This window comes from Hyperolius riggenbachi, chromosome 3 (assembly GCF_040937935.1).
Source record: "Hyperolius riggenbachi isolate aHypRig1 chromosome 3, aHypRig1.pri, whole genome shotgun sequence".
In the NCBI taxonomy this organism is placed as follows: domain Eukaryota; kingdom Metazoa; phylum Chordata; class Amphibia; order Anura; family Hyperoliidae; genus Hyperolius; species Hyperolius riggenbachi.
The window spans coordinates 240985166-241002392 of record NC_090648.1 but is presented as its reverse complement, the minus strand read 5'-3'; the positions used below and the strand labels follow the sequence as shown (position 1 = coordinate 241002392).

General features: G+C 46.6%; 1 protein-coding gene across 1 annotated transcript in view; it reads left to right on the top strand.

The window, feature by feature from the left end:
* The window catches only part of LOC137563506 (carboxypeptidase A2-like), a 184426-nt gene that overhangs the window by 47301 nt on the left and 119898 nt on the right, over positions 1-17227 (top strand). The window contains exon 2 of the mRNA XM_068276040.1: positions 4338-4421. The gene's annotated coding sequence lies outside the window, so the exon portion shown is untranslated. The remainder of the gene's footprint in view (positions 1-4337; positions 4422-17227) is intronic.

The following is a 17227-nucleotide window of genomic DNA, read 5'->3' as shown; positions in this document are numbered from 1 at the left end:
GCAGAATCACAGCCTGTTGAAATCAATAGGCTCATTCCGATTCACACGTGTGGGGGATAAAAAATGCTGCCTGCTGCAGTTTCCCACACAATGCATGTGATTCGGATGCAAATTTCAGAAATAGTCACGCCAGTCTGGTGGAAACCCAGCCTTAGGCCTGGAACCCAGTAGGAGTGCTTTTCTGAGCGCTTTGTGGTTTGAAAAGCTCTTTCTAATGTAATGCTATGGGTGTGATTTTATAAACATTTCCTAAAGCATTGCATACGCAAGAGCTTTTTCAATTCAATAGCACTTAGAAAAGGCTGTAAGGCCTAGTGCACACCAGAGCGGTTCGGCTGCGTTTTGCGATCCGCTTGCATGCACATTTTTGACACAGCTCAAATTAATTGATGGGTCTGAATCAGGAAAGGTGTGGTCCATCAGGTAGAACACATTCCTCTTGTTTGCCTAGTGCACACCAGAGTGGTTCTGCTGCGGTTTGCGATCCGCTTGCGGGTGCGGATCCGCTTGGGTAATGTATTTCAATGGGCTGGTGCACACCAGAGCGGGAGGCGTTTTGCAGAAACGCATACTCCCGGGCTGCTGCAGATTTTGGATTGCGGAGGCGTTTCTGCCTCAATGTTAAGTATAGGAAAAACGCAAACCGCTCTGAAAAACGGCACTTCAGAGCGGTTTGCCAGGCGGTTTTTGTTACTGTAGCTGTTCAGTAACAGCTTTACTGTAACAATACATGAAATCTACTACACCAAAAACGCTTCACAAAACCGCAAAATGCTAGCTGAAACGCTACAGAAAAAGAAGAAAAAGCGTTTCAAAATCTGCTAGCATTTTGCGGATCTGCTAGCAGTTTTTGGTGTGCACCAGGCCTATGTGGGTTTGAGTCCTGAAAGTGTGTCAGCTTCAGGAGTCTATGCTAAATTGAGCTTTGGATTTTTCGGAGATTGCAAGGCTATCAGTGTATTTTAAGACTTTCTATGCACTGTAAGGGGTGCTGGCCTACTTGAGGTGACCTAGTGGGAAATTTCTACTAACGTGATTGTTTGGACAGCACCCTCTTGAACTTTTAGGTGTTGAATTGGCCCCATTTGGTTCACTTTTCAATCCTTTCCAGGCAAGGCCTTTTTTTTGTTTTTTTTTGTTTTCTGCTCTGCTTTGTTTGCCACGCACAGTAAGGCCCCGTTCACACTGCACGCGTTTCCAGCCACGTTTTGGAAACGCGTGCAGGTGGCCGACACGCACGACATCAGACATTGCATAGAGTGCAATGTCTGATGTTCACACTGCATGCGTTGCGGACCTGTGCGGTCCGGGAACGCATGCTGCACGCATTTTTTGTTAAAACGCATGGCTGTCCCATTCACTTTTCAGTGATGGGATCAGCCACGCAACGCATACGAACGCGGATGGCGTGCGTTCGTACGCGTTGCGGTCCGCATGCGTTGCGGTCTGCGTTCTGCAGTCTGAACGGGGCCTAAAACTTGGCTGTTCATTTTCCTCTTTTGGGGTCTTTCAGTGACTACAGCTACGTACACACATTAGATAAATATCGGTCTGAACCTTATTAAAACGATTAACAGGCTTTCAATCAAATTTCAGTAAACAACTGCGCGTGACCAACCGCCACCGATGAAAACAATCAATATCAGGAGTCGGTTGCGGGGGTTATAGTACTTCTTTAAATCAATGGCTAGTGCCGGGAGCAGGTAATGTATAAAGCTTCCGCTGCACATTCTACCTAACTACATTATTAGGCACAGGGCCGGCCCTCAACCAGCTCCGCTCCTCCCGCTGCATTGGCGGGGAAAACAGTACTCGTTTAACTTTTCTATGTGGTAAACGCTGTAGTGTATTGATACATTACTGTTTGGTAAAACCTTCTGTTTTTACATTACCAAACGTAATGCATTGTGAATGGAGCCCAATGTGGGATACGGTGTTACAAAAAGTAAATCATTCCAATAATTAACATTGGTACTCCGTTGTAATGAGATTTTTTCAGGCACGAGGTGACCATAGACCACAGGTGTCGAATTCCAGGCCTGGAGGGCCAGATCCATGCCAGTGTTTAGGATGGACTGAGAAAGGCCAGGTGCACACCAAAAACTGCTAGCAGATCCGCAAAATGCTAGCAGATTTAGAAACGCTTTTTCTTCTTTTTCTGTAGCGTTTCAGCTAGCATTTTGCGGTTTTGTGAATAGTTTTTGGTGTAGTAGATTTCATGTATTGTTACAGTAAAGCTGTTACTGAACAGCTACTGTAACAAAAAACGCCTGGCAAACCGCTCTGAAGTGGCGTTTTTCAGAGCGGTTTGCGTTTTTCCTATACTTAACATTGAGGCAGAAACGAATCCGCAGTCCAAAATCTGCAGCAGCTCAGGAGTATGCGTTTCTCCAAAACGCCTCCCGCTCTGGTGTACACCAGCCCATTGAAATACATTACCCTAGCGGATCCGCACCTGCAAGCGGATCGCAAACCGCAGCAGAACCGCTCTGGTGTGCACTAGGCCTACCTGATGGACCACACCTTTCCTGATTCAGACCCTGCCATAGGCGTATGGATCAGTACAGCATTAAAAGGCTTGTAGCCGCAAGTTGTACCCCCACTGCTGTTCATGGTCTGCCTTTTAATGCTGTACTGATTCATGTAAGGAAATTAAAGTCAATAGTTACTAGTGCCCGGATCTCTCTTACCTTTATGTTGACCACTGACTCACTGTGAGCACAGGTATCAGACTGCAGTACACAGCATCCCTGCCTATCTAGTACCAAGAACTTTGTCTACATATTGCGATGTTTGTTTTTTTGTTTTTGCTTTTTTTTGCATGTGGAAAAAACATGCCATTTTGACAAGCGTGATCTCAGTCCACTACTAGTGGTTTCCGGACTTCAGAAAACTGCTTACGATTTCTGAATCGCAAAGCTCTGGGATCTTAAATGCAATTCCCGGAGCAACCACAATTTGTCCCTTCATCTCTTGAATGTGATTGTGTCGTTATCGCTCAAAAAAATGCTCCATGCAGTGCTTTTGTGACCGCAATGCTGTTTTGAACCACTCTAATCAGCTGCTATTTGTCCCTAGCCATCACCCATGGCTACCTGAAATTAGCTGTCATCCACAGCAACCTGCCACTAGCCACTATCTGCTACTTTTCACTAGCTACCATTTTCTGCTGCCTGCCACTAGCTGTTATCTACTACTTGTCATAAGTAATTACATGCTGCCATTTACACCTAGTTTTCTCTCTGCCGCTTGAGGTCACCTGCTGCTCAGCACTAGCCATCATGCTGTGTACTGTATTTTTTATCATATAAGATGCTCCAAAATATAAGATGCAGCTAGGTTTAGTGGGCAAAAACCAAGGAAATAAATATATACTAAACTTGGAGATTCCATATTCCATCTTGTAGATGTTCTTCCCCAATCATTGTTCTCCTGTGTCAAGCGGCAGAGATCAGCAGGTGACCTCAAGCGGTGGTCAGCAGCGGGTGAAAGCTATTGGTTAATGGCAGCATGTAATGGCTTATGGCAAGTGGCAGATTACTGCTAGTGGCAGGCACCAGCAAATGGTGGCTGTGTAATTCCTTATCACTGAGGATTCCGCTATAGTATGACTTTATCGCCACTTGAGAGAAGCTGTCACTTTCATACCTTATTATTATTATTATTATTTAGTATTTATATAGCACCAACATCGTCCACAGCACTATATTGCAGAGCATTAGACCAATCACGACTGATTTTCCCTTTTCCCGAAATTTTTTTTTTTCTTTAGATTTTGTCCCCCCCCCCCCCCCCCCCTTATTTTGCATTCTCTGATGCAAACAAATGACTAAATACTCCTTTAAAAAGTGGAAATTGGCAGAGACCGGGATTTTTGTGGAATCCCTAATAAATTTGAAAAACCACTTGCATTGTACAGATGCACTAAATGGGCCTGATTCAGTAAACTTAGCACCGTAGTTAGCACATGCAAACTTAGCACTGTAGTTAGCACATGCAATCTACTTAGCACCGTAGTTAGCACATGCAAACTACTACTTGGCACCGTGCTAACTAGGGTGCTAAGTAGTTTGCACGTGCTAAATACTTAGCACCCTAGTTAGCACGTGCAAAGTGTTTTTTTACTGGCGTGCTAACACTTAGCACCCTTTTCTGAATTAAGCCCAATATCTGGATGCAGTGTGATCTTCTCCAATGTAATGTTTTAATATGTGTGATTGCAAATAGCTGATATTGTTTTTCAAGACTATGTTCTGTAAACACTTTCTTTAGAAAATAACTATATTTGTGCCACTTCCATTTTCTCATATTATTCCTTCTTGCTTTCTTTGAATCAGCTGGAACAAAGGCAGGAGTCACTAAAAGCTCCATCAATGGACTGTTTATGCTCCGAGTTCAGCAAAAAAACAAGATTTTCTAAGGTATTGAGCTGGAGAATGGTGGATAACACTTAGAGCCCATTCACACTTGCAAATCGCAAAATGCTACCGCTTTTGCTAGCGTTTAGCTCTGGCGATTTTTTTTTTTAAATTTTAATTTTTTTTTATTTTTTAGCGAACATGTTTAGTGCTTCTATAGCACTGAAACGCGATCGCCGAGAAATCGCTTGAAAATGGTGCAGGCGACGTGTTTGCGTTTAGCAGTTTTGGGCGATTTGCGCTAATCACCGCAAATCGCCCAAAAACGCTAAACGCAAACACGTCGCCTGCACCATTTTCAAGCGATTTCTCGGCGATCGCGTTTCAGTGCTATAGAAGCACTAAACATGATCGCTAAAAAATAAAAAAAAGTAAGAATGGGCCCATAGGGATTCATTGCACTAGTGCTTTTAAAAAGAGCTAGCGTTTGAGCGTTTTGCCGTAATCGCGGCAAAACGCTCAAGTGTGAATGGGCCCTTAAGAATGAAATGGTGCGTTCACACTTATCAATGCATTTTAGGCATGCACTTTTGCGCATACATGATTCTGCATTTTCTATTTGTTAATCTGCAATTTTAATATGAGTTTGTATATAACAGTTTGCATTGATTTTTTTATTTGCTTACCAATGAAGTTAATTTACATGAAAAATACATCTAATTACAGTCGCTGCAAAATGTGTTTTTTTTTTTTTTTTTTCTTTACCTCCTGTGTTTCCATTGACTTGCATTCAAACATGAATGGCACAGTGTAAGTGTAAGTGGTCGGTTGGGTCGAGAGGATGGAAGTGTGCCGTGTGTGGGGTGCTCAGTCCCGTCTGGGTTGGACCCAGTGGTCGGTTGGGTCGAGAGGATGGAAGTGTGCCGTGTGTGGGGTGCTCAGTCCCGTCTGGGTTGGACCCAGTGGTCGGTTGGGTCGAGAGGATGGAAGTGTGCCGTGTGTGGGGTGCTCAGTCCCGTCTGGGTTGGACCCAGTGGTCGGTTGGGTCGAGAGGATGGAAGTGTGCCGTGTGTGGGGTGCTCAGTCCCGTCTGGGTTGGACCCAGTGGTCGGTTGGGTCGAGAGGATGGAAGTGTGCCGTGTGTGGGGTGCTCAGTCCCGTCTGGGTTGGACCCAGTGGTCGGTTGGGTCGAGAGGATGGAAGTGTGCCGTGTGTGGGGTGCTCAGTCCCGTCTGGGTTGGACCCAGTGGTCGGTTGGGTCGAGAGGATGGAAGTGTGCCGTGTGTGGGGTGCTCAGTCCCGTCTGGGTTGGACCCAGTGGTCGGTTGGGTCGAGAGGATGGAAGTGTGCCGTGTGTGGGGTGCTCAGTCCCGTCTGGGTTGGACCCAGTGGTCGGTTGGGTCGAGAGGATGGAAGTGTGCCGTGTGTGGGGTGCTCAGTCCCGTCTGGGTTGGACCCAGTGGTCGGTTGGGTCGAGAGGATGGAAGTGTGCCGTGTGTGGGGTGCTCAGTCCCATCTGGGTTGGACCCAGTGGTCGGTTGGGTCGAGTGGATGGAAGTGTGCCGTGTGTGGGGTGCTCAGTCCCGTCTGGTTGGACCCAGTGGTCGGTTGGGTCGAGAGGATGGAAGTGTGCCGTGTGTGGGGTGCTCAGTCCCGTCTGGGTTGGACCCAGTGGTCGGTTGGGTCGAGAGGATGAAAGTGTGCCGTGTGTGGGGTGCTCAGTCCCGTCTGGGTTGGACCCAGTGGTCAGTTGGGCCGAGTGGATGGAAGTGTGCCGTGTGCGGGGTGCTCAGTCCCGTGTGGCAAACATGAATTTCCTTTTAAACAGGTTGATTGGCAGCTAGGCTGATCTATTTGGCTGCAGTAGTGTCTGAATAACACTGGAAACAAGCATGCAGCTAATCTTGTCTGATCTCACAATAATGTCAGAAACACTTGATCTGCGGCATGCTTGTTCAGGGGCTATGGCTAAAAGTATTAGAGGCAGAGGATCAGCAGGAGAGCCAGGCAACTGGTATTTCTTAAAAGGAATAAATATGGCAGCCTCAATATCCCTCTCACTTCAGGTTCACTTTAATCCCTGTGAACCCTGCCTAATGCTGGGCATACACGGTTAGATGGCTCGATTGATAAGATCCAACCTGTCCGAACACCGCGGCGGATCAATAGCGCGCTTGATCCCCTCGGGCGGACAATAGAAAAAAACTAAGCGCTGATAAGAAGTGCCCGCGGGGACGAGCGAGAATCGATCCGCGTGGATGAGCGGTGACGCGCTGGCTCAATACCGGCGCATAAACGAGCCGTGTATGCCCAGCATAAAGGCCTGTTTCCGCTACATGCAGATTGGATGCAGAAAAACTGACTCCAATGAATGCCTATGGGAAAATCTGCATCAGAAAAATCACGAGGAAACAGACCCAGGCATTCACTGGACTCAATTTTTCTGCCTCCATTCTGCATCCAATCTGCATGTAGTGGAAACAGGCCCTTAACCACCTGCCGCCCGCGTCACGCCAGTAGGCGTGGCCGCGGCGGCAGCCCCAGGACCGCCTAACGCCGATTGGCGGAAGGTCCTTTCTATCAGAAATGCGGGCGATCGCGCGCGCACATCGCCCAGCATCCCTTGCGGCCCCCACGTGTGATCAGCCCGCCGGCCAATTAGCAGCGCCGGCGGGCTGCGATCTTTAAATCCGGCCAATGCAAAGCGTATAATACACGTTGTTATGTAAACAACGTGTATTATACTGGCTGCCTCCTCCTCTCCTGGTCACAGCGTTCCGGGACCACCAGGAGAGAGGACAGCAGCCCTGCTGATCACATAGCCACACTGATCCTGCTTGATCCCACCTGCGATCGCCGCTGATCACCCCCCACAGCCCCCCTCACTGCCCTGCCAAGGCGTCTGACTGAGGTCTGAGTGTCATCTGGTCGCCTGTCACAGCTCTGATCGAGGTCTGAGTGGCATGTGAGTGACATCTATTGCCTGTGAACAGGATTTTGACATCTGATTGATTGATTGCATTGTGATTGGTTATTGATCATCTGTGATTGCCCTGTGTTTTCAATTGCTGTTTACATTGGTTGGCATCTGACAGCTGCACTGTGATTGATATCTGGTCGCCTGTCACAGCTCTGATTGAGGTCTGAGTGAGATCTGAGTGACATCTATTGTCTGTGCACTGATTTTTGACATCTGATTGATTTATTGATTAGTGATTGGTCTTTGATCATCTGTGATTGCCTGTGATTTCAATTGCTGTTTACAGTGGTTGGTATCTGACAGCGGCGCTGTGATTGATATCTGGTCGCCTGTCACAGCTCTGATCGAGGTCTGAGTGAGATCTGAGTGACATCTATTGTCTGTGCACTGATTTTTGACAGCTGATTGATTAGTGATTGGTTTTTGATCATCTGTGATTGCCTGTGATTTAAATTGCTGTTTACATTGGTTGGCATCTGATAGCGGCGCTGTGATTGATATCTGGTCGCCTGTCACAGCTTTGATCGAGATCTGAGTGACATCTATTGCCTGTGCAGTTTTTTGGCCAGTGAGTTAGCTAGGCCCCTTTTGTTAGGTAGTTAGCACCCAGCCCACTACACCGCAATCACTAATGAGTCGCTGATTAGCGTCATCACTGTCGCTAATCAGCATTGGTACTATATAGTATCTGTAAGTGAACAGTACTGATCGCAGTCAGATCTATATAAGTACGTTAGGGTCACCTTTGAGTAGGCTCCACTAAAAACGCAGTGTTTGCCCGATCAGGCCTGATCGTTCTGCCGCACTTGCGTTCAGCCCGCCCCAAGTGAAAGAAATTTTTGTTTTCTGATCACTGCAAAAAAAACAACACCATAGCTGCGACGCTCAAAACTGAGCGATCGCAGCTGTTTACTTAACAAATACTCCCATTTGCTAGACAGGTGCATTTTTTTTCCTGAGTAGTCTCAGAGGAATACCCCCTAAATTTAGCAGCCCAAAATGGCAAAAAAGATGTATTCCCTGCAAGAGGCCTACAGTATTATGGCCGAGTCGGGTGAGAGTGATTGGGACTTCTCATCCGACGAATCATCCGGCTCAGAATATGAACCTGTAGAGGACAGTGACTCTTTGACCGATAGTTCTGATGACGAGGTTGTGGTCCCTGCTAGCGCCAGGCGTACCGATGTCAGTGGACCACAGGTTGCGCAGGATCAACCTCAAGGGCAGCAGAGTGGTGCTAGCGCTGATCCAGATTTTGATGGTGAGGCATGCACCAACAGCGCAGCACATCCTGGACTTGAAACCAGTACTGTCGTAGACCCTGGTGAAGTGGCGAGCACCAGCATGGCAGTTGAAACTGGTTTGGTGGTACGTGCAGTAAGACCCCAGTCGCAGCCACCAGAAACACGGGCCCGTAGTACCCCTAGGCTCCCAGAGGTGCTGGCAAACCCTCATTGGAAGTTCCCTAATTCCGCCGCACCCGTAGTGCCCCCTTTCACCGCCCAGTCTGGAGTCCAGGTGGAGACAGATCATCTAGGATCGGCCCTAGACGCTTTTCATCTGATCTTCACCGAGGATCTCTACGACTTAGTCGTGGCAGAGACCAACCGTAAGGCCACACAATTTATCACCGCCAATCCGAACAGCTCCCATGCCCAGCCTTTTCGGTGGAAACAGGTCACAGTTTTCGAATTTAAAATCTTTTTGGGCCTTCTCCTTAACATGGGTCTAAATAAAAAAAATGTATTGCGGTCCTATTGGTCTACGCACCCAATACATCACATGCCCATGTACTCTGCTGCCATGTCCAGGTCACGTTTTAAGGACATCCTGCGCTTCCTGCACTTTAATGATGATACAACCTGTCATGAAAGAGGCCACGCTGACTATGACCGGCTCCACAAATTTCGGCCCCTCATTGACCATTTGTCATCCAAATTTGCAGATGCTTACACCCCTGAACAGAACATCTGTATAGACGAGTCCCTCGTACATTTTACCGGGCGCCTTGGCATTAAGCAGTACATCCCAACCAAGCGCGCCCGGTATGGGGTCAAGCTGTATAAGCTCTGTGAAAGGGCCACAGGCTATACATATCGCTTTAGGGTCTATGAGGGAAAAGACACAAAATTGGAGCCGGTCGGATGCCCTGACTACCTGGGGTGCAGTGGCAAGATTGTGTGGGACTTGGTGTCACCCTTATTCCACAAGGGGTACCATCTCTATGTGGACAACTACTACACAAGTGTGGCCCTCTATCAGCATTTGAAGATACTCGGAATGCCCTGCTGTGGCACCGTGCGGCCTAGACGCCGGGGCTTCCCCCAATATCTCACTGCTACCCGACTTGCACGGGGGGAGAGGGCTGCCTTGTGTAATGACGACCTTCTTGCAGTGAAATGGAAGGACAAGAGGGACGTTTACCTTCTGTCGACCATTCACGGAGACACGACAGTCCAAATTCAGCGAGCAACTGAGGTTGTTGAGAAACCCCTCGCCGTCCACGACTATAATTTAAACATGGGAGGGGTGGACTTCAATGACCAGATGTTGGCTCCCTATTTAGTTTCCCGAAGGACCAGCCGCTGGTATAAGAAAGTGGCTATTTACTTGATTCAATTGGCAATGTACAACAGCTTTGTTCTCTACAGTAAGGCTGGGAGAACAGGATCCTTCCTTAAATTTCAGGAAGAGATAATTTCGGAACTCCTGTATCCAGGAGGGGCCGTGGCCAATCCCCCTAAGGTAGTTAGCCGGCTACATGAAAGACACTATGCTTATGTCTTTCCGAGTACCCCAGGTCAACGCACCCCAAGAAAACATTGTCGTGTCTGTAAGAGGGATGGAATGAGGCGTGACACCACTTTTCATTGTCCCTACTGTCCTGACCAGCCTGCCCTATGCATAGGGGAGTGTTTTGAAAAGTTCCACGAACACATTCGCTATTGGAGTAGGGAACGTGAGACACGGTAGTAGTCTCTCAAGGCTCTTTCACACTGGAGCGATGTGTTGCAGCATATTGCCTAGCGAAAGTCCCCCTTTGCGGTCCCCCCTTACGCCGGAAGTGTTCGACTTAAAGCTAGTGCATACCTACGCTACTGCGCGACTCCTGTGTGTGAAACCAGACATCTGCTTTTGAGAGACCCAAATACACAGGGCTGCCAGAAACCTCTCCTTTCACTTGGGACAAAGCGCATAGTGTACTTTGCTACATCTCTGTGCGATTTGCGCTTTGCACACTGTCCCATGGGGAAGGAGAAGTTTGTCCTCGGAAGGTAAGTTAAAAAAAAACAAACAAAAAAAAAACAGGTAAGCAAAAGTTCCAAATGTTATTGTTTGGTTAAAAAGGTTTGATAAAGTTTACGAAAGTTAATGTTAATGAATTTCTTGCATTGCTGCTTGCTTGGTTTTTTTTTGTATGTTTTTTTTTCTCTCTCTTTTTCCATCCTTTACCCTTCCAGGTGGACCGAGCGAACGACTGATCGACCAACCAGCTGCAGCACTGATGGTGCATCCTGACAGAAGCATTGCGCGTCTGTCAGATTACACACAAGTCGGTGCATGCAGCGCTGCTGATGTGTTTTGGGGTGTCTTTCCACACATACCCATGCTGGGTGGCAGAAATATCTCTGTAAATGACAATTTAGTGTAAAAAAATGGAAAAAATTGTCATTTACAGAGATATTTCTCACACACAGGATTGGTTATGTGTGAAAATACACCCCAAAACACATTATACTACTATTCCTGAGTACAGCGATACCACACGTGTGACACTTTTTTGCAGCCTAGCTGTGCAAAGGGGCCCAAAGTCCAATGAGTACCTTTAGAATTTCACAGGTCAATTTTAATTATTTGGTTTCCAGACTACTCCTCACAGTTTAGGGCCCCTAAAATGCCAAGGCAGTATAGGAACCCCACAAGTGAACCTACTTTGGAAAGAAGACACCCCAAGGTATTCCATGAGGGGTATGGTGAGTTCATAGAAGATTTTATTTTTTGTCACAAGTTAGTGGAAAATTACACTTTGTGAGGAAAAAACCTAAAAAATCCATTTCCGCTAACTTGTGTAAAAAAATAAAATATTCTATGAACTCACCATACTCCTCATGGAATACCTTGGGGTGTCTTCTTTCCAAAATGGGATCACTTGTGGTGTTCCTATACTTCCCTGGCATTTTAGGGGCCCTAAACCGTGAGGAGTAGTCTTGAAACCAAATTTCTCAAAATGACCTGTGAAATCCTAAAGGTACTCATTGGACTTTGGGCCCCTTTGCACAGCTAGGCTGCAAAAAGGTGTCACACATGTGGTATCCCCGTACTCAGGAGAAGTAGTATAATGTGTTTTGGGGTGTCTTTTCACACATACCCATGCTGGGTGGGAGAAATATCTCTGTAAATGACAACTTTTTCCATTTTTTTACACACAATTGTCCATTTACAGAGATATTCCTCCCACCCAGCATGGGTATGTGTAAAAATACACCCCAAAACACATTGTACTACTTCTCCCGAGTACGGCGATACCACATGTGTGGCACTTTTTTGCACCCTAACTGCACTAAGGGGCCCAAAGTCCAATGAGTACCTTTAGGATTTCACAGGTCATTTTTGTTTCAAGACTACTCCTCGCGGTTTAGGGCCCCTAAAATGCCAGGGCAGTATAGGAACCCCACTAATGACCCCATTTTAGAAAGAAGACACCCCAAGGTATTCCGTTAGGAGTATGGTGAGTTCATAGAAGTTTTTATTTTTTTGTCACAAGTTAGCGGAAATTGATTTTAATAGTTTTTTTTCACAAAGTGTAATTTTCCGCTAACTTGTGACAAAAAATAAAATCTTCTATGAACTCACCATACTCTGTACGGAATACCTTTGGGTGTCTTCTTTCTAGAATGGGATCATTTGTGGGGTTCCTATACTGCCCTGGCATTTTAGGGGCCCTAAACCGTGAGGAGTAGTCTTGAAACCAAATGTCGCAAAATGACCTGTGAAATCCTAAAGGTACTCATTGGACTTTGGGCCCCTTAGCGTACTTAGGGTGTAAAAAAGTGCCACACATGTGGTACCGCCGTACTCAGGAGAAGTAGTATAATGCGTTTTGGGGTGTATTTTTACACATACCCATGCTAAGTGGGAGAAATATCTCTGTAAATGACAATTGTTTGATTTTTTTACACACAATTGTCCATTTACATAGAAATTTCTCCCACCCAGCATGGGTATGTGTAAAAATACACCCCAAAACACATTATACTACTTTTCCTGAGTACGGCGGTACCACATGTGTGACACTTTTTTGCAGCCTAGGTGCGCTAAGGGGCCCAACGTCCTATTCACAGGTCATTTTGAAGCATTTGTTTTCTAGACTACTCCTCGCGGTTTAGGGCCCCTAAAATGCCAGGGCAGTATAGGAACCCCACAAGTGACCCCATTTTAGAAAGAAGACACCCCAAGGTATTCCGTTTGGTGTATGGCGAGTTCATAGAAGATTTTATTTTTTGTCACAAGTTAGTGAAAAATGACACTTTGTGAAAAAAAAACCAATAAAAATTAATTTCCGCTAACTTTTGACAAAAAATAAAATCTTCTATGAACTCGTCATACACCTAACAGAATACCTTGGGGTGTCTTTTTTTCTAAAATGGGGTCACTTGTGGGGTTCGTATACCGCCCTGGCATTTTACAGGCCCAAAACCGTGAGTAGTCTGGAAACCAAATGTCTCAAAATGACTGTTCAGGGGTATAAGCATCTGCAAATTTTGATGACAGGTGGTCTATGAGGGGCCGAATTTTGTGGAACCGGTCATAAGCAGGGTGGCCTTTTAGATGACAGGTTGTATTGGGCCTGATCTGATGGATAGGAGTGCTAGGGGGGTGACAGGAGGTGATTGATGGGTCGTCTCAGGGGGTGGTTAGAGGGGAAAATAGATGCAATCAATGCACTGGGGAGGTGATCGGAATTGGGTCTGAGGGGGATCTGAGGGTTTGGCCGAGTGATCAGGAGCCCACACGGGGCAAATTGGGGCCTGATCTGATGGGTAGGTGTGCTAGGGGGTGACAGGAGGTGATTGATGGGTGTCTCAAGGTGTGATTAGAGGGGGGAATAGATGCAAGCAATGCACTGGCGAGGTGATCAGGGCTGGGGTCTGAGGGCATTCTGAGGGTGTGGGCGGGTGATTGAGTGCCCTAGGGGCAGATAGGGGTCTAATCTGATAGGTAGCAGTGACAGGGGTGATTGATGGGTAATTAGTGGGTGTTTAGGGTAGAGAATAGATGGAAACACTGCGCTTGGGTGATGATCTGATGTCGGATCTGCGGGCATCTATTGGTGTGGGTGGGTGATCAGTTTGCCCGCAAGGGGCAGGTTAGGGGCTGATTGATGGGTGGCAGTGACAGCGGGTGATTGATGGGTGGCAGTGACAGGGGGTGATTGATGGGTGGCAGTGACAGGGGGTGATTGATGGGTGATTGATAGGTGATTGACAGGTAATCAGTGGGTTATTACAGGGGAGAACAGATGTAAATATTGCACTGGCGAATTGATAAGGGGGGGTCTGAGAGCAATCTGAGCGTGTAGGCGGGCGATTGGGTGCCCGCAAGGGGCAGATTAGGGTCTGATCTGATGGGTAACAGTGACAGTCGGTGATAGGGGGTGATTGATGGGTAATTAGTGGGTGTTTAGAGGAGAGAATAGATGGAAACACTGCGCTTGGGTGGTGATCTGATGTCGGATCTGCGGGCGATCTATTGGTGTGGGTGGGTGATCAGTTTGCCCGAAAGGGGCAGGTTAGGGGCTGATTGTTGGGTGGCAGTGACAGGGGGTGATTGATGGGTGATAGGTGATTGGCAGGTGATTGACAGGTGATCAGTGGGTTATTACAGGGAAGGACAGATGTAAATATTGCACTGGCGAATGGAAAAGGGGGGGTCTGAGGGCAATCTGAGCGTGTGGGCGGGTGATTGGGTGCCCGCAAGGGGCAGATTAGGGTCTGATCTAATAGGTAACAGTGACAGGTGGTGATAGGGGGTGATTGATGGGTGATTGATGGGTAATTAGTGGGTGTTTAGAGGAGAGAATAGATGTAAACAATGGATTTGGGAGGTGATCTGATGTCGGATCTGCGGGCGATCTATTGGTGTGGGGGGGTGATCAGATTGCCCGCAAGGGGCAGGTTAGGGGCTGATTGATGGGTGGCAGTGACGGGGTGATTGACGGGTGATTGACGGGTGATTGACGGGTGATTGACATGTGATCAGGGGGGATAGATGCATACAGTACATGGGGGGGGGGGTCTGGGGGGAAACTGAGGGGTGGGGGGGTGATCAGGAGGGAGCGGGGGCAGGGGGGGATAAAAAAAAAAATAGCGTTGACAGATAGTGACAGGGAGTGATTGATGGGTGATTAGGGGGGTGATTGGGTGCAAACAGGGGTCTGGGGGGTGGGCAGGGGGGGGTCTGATGGGTGCTGTAGGCGATCTGGGGCAGGGGGGGGGGGAAATCAGTGTGCTTGGTGCAGACTAGGGTGGCTGCAGCCTGCCCTGGTGGTCCCTTGGACATTGGGACCACCAGGGCAGGAGGCAGCCTGTATAATACACTTTGTAAACATTACAAAGTGTATTATACACTTTGTATGCGGCGATCGTCGGGTTAACATCCCGCCGGCGCTTCCGTATGGCCGGCGGGATGTTGCGGCGGGTGAGTGGCGCCAGGCGGAGGCGGAGGATCGCGTCACGGATGACGCGATCGCTCCACCCATGCCCATACAAGGACCGCCGACAATTGTCAATACGGCGGTCCTTGCGGCGTCCACTTCCCGGCCGCCAATTGTATATACGGCGGTCGGGAAGTGGTTAACATATACCCATGCTGGGTGGGAAAAATATCTCTGTAAATGGACAATTGTGTGTAAAAAAATCAAAAAATTGTCATTTACAGAGATATTTCTCCCACCCAGCATGAGTATATGTAAAAATACATCCCAAAACACATTATACTACTTCTCCCGAGTACAGCGATACCACATGTGTGGCACTTTTTTGCACCCTAACTGCGCTAAGGGGCCCAAAGTCCAATGAGTACCTTTAGGATTTCACAGGTCATTTTGAGAAATTAGGTTTAAAGACTACTCCTTACGGTTTAGGGCGCCTAAAATGCCAGGTCGGTATAGGAACACCACAAATGACCCCATTATAGAAAAAAGACACCCCAAGGTATTCCGTTAGGAGTATGGTGAGTTCATAGAAGCTTTTATTTTTTTGTCACAAGTTAGCGGAAATTGATTTTTATTGTTTTTTTCACAAAGTGTCATTTTCCGCTAACTTGTGACAAAAAATAAAATCTTCTATGAACTCACCATACTCCTAACGGAATACCTTGGGGTGTCTTCTTTCTATAATGGGGTCATTTATGGTGTTCCTATACTGCCCTGGCTTTTTAGGGGTCCTAAACCGTGAGGAGTAGTCTTGAAACCAAATTTCTCAAAATGACCTGTGAAATCCTAAAGGTACTCATTGGACTTTGGGCCCCTTAGCGCAGTTAGGGTGCGAAAAAGTGCCACACATGTGGTATCGCTGTACTCGGGAGAAGTAGTATAATGTGTTTTGGGGTGTATTTTTACACATACCTATGCTGGGTGGGAGAAATATCTTTGTAAATGGACAGTTGTGTGTAAAAAAATCTAAAAAATCTCATTTACAGAGGTATTTCTCCCACCCAGCATGGGTATGTGTAAAAATACATCCCAAAACACATTATACTATTTCTCCTGAGTACGGCGATACCACATGTGTGACACTTTTTTGCAGCCTAGGTGCGCTAAGGGGCCCAAAGTCCTATGAGCACCTTTAGGCTTTACAGGGGTGCTTACAATTTAGCACCCCCCAAAATGCCAGGACAGTAAACACACCCCACAAATGACCCCATTTTGGAAAGTAGACATCCCAAAGTATTCAGAGAGGGGCATGGTGAGTCTGTGGCAGATTTCATTTTTTTTTGTCACAAGTTAGCAGAAATGGAAACTTTTTATGATTTATTTTTTTTGTCACAAAGTGTCATTTTCCGCTAACTTGTGACAAAAAATAAAATCTTCTATGAACTCACTATGCCTCTCAGTGAATACTTTGGGATGTCTTCTTTCCAAAATGGGGTCATTTGGGGGGTATTTATACTATCCTGGAATTCTAGCCCCTCATGAAACATGACAGGGGGTCCGAAAAATCATAGATGCTTGAAAATGGGAAAATTCACTTTTTGCACCATAGTTTGTAAACGCTATAACTTTTACCCAAACCAATAAATATACACTGAATGTTTTTTTTTTAATCAAAAACATGTTTGTCCACATTTTTCGCGCTGCATGTATACAGAAATTTTACTTTATTTGAAAAATGTCAGCACAGAAAGTTAAAAAAATCATTTTTTTTACAAAATTCCTGTATTTTTTGATGAATATAATAAAAACTAAAAATCGTAGCAGCAATCAAATAGCACTAAAAGAAAGCTGTGTTAGTGAGAAGAAAAGGACGTAAAATTTGTTTGGGTGGTAAGTTGTATAACCGAGCAATAAACAGTTATAACTGCAGTGGTCTGAATTGTAAAAAATGGCCTGGTCTTTAGGGGGGTTTAGCACTGCAGTCTTCAAGTGGTTAAAGGGAACCTAAACTGAGAGGGATATGGATGTTTCCTTTTAATCAATACCAGTTGCCTGGCAGTCCTGATCCTTTTTAGCTGAAGTAGGGCTGAATCACGCACCTGAAGCAAGCATGCAGCTAATCCAGTCCGACTTCAGTCAGAGCACCTGATCTGCATGCTTGTTCAGGGGCTGTGGCTGAAAGTATTGGCAACACATGATCAGCAGGAGAGTCAGGCAACTGGTATTATGTTAAAA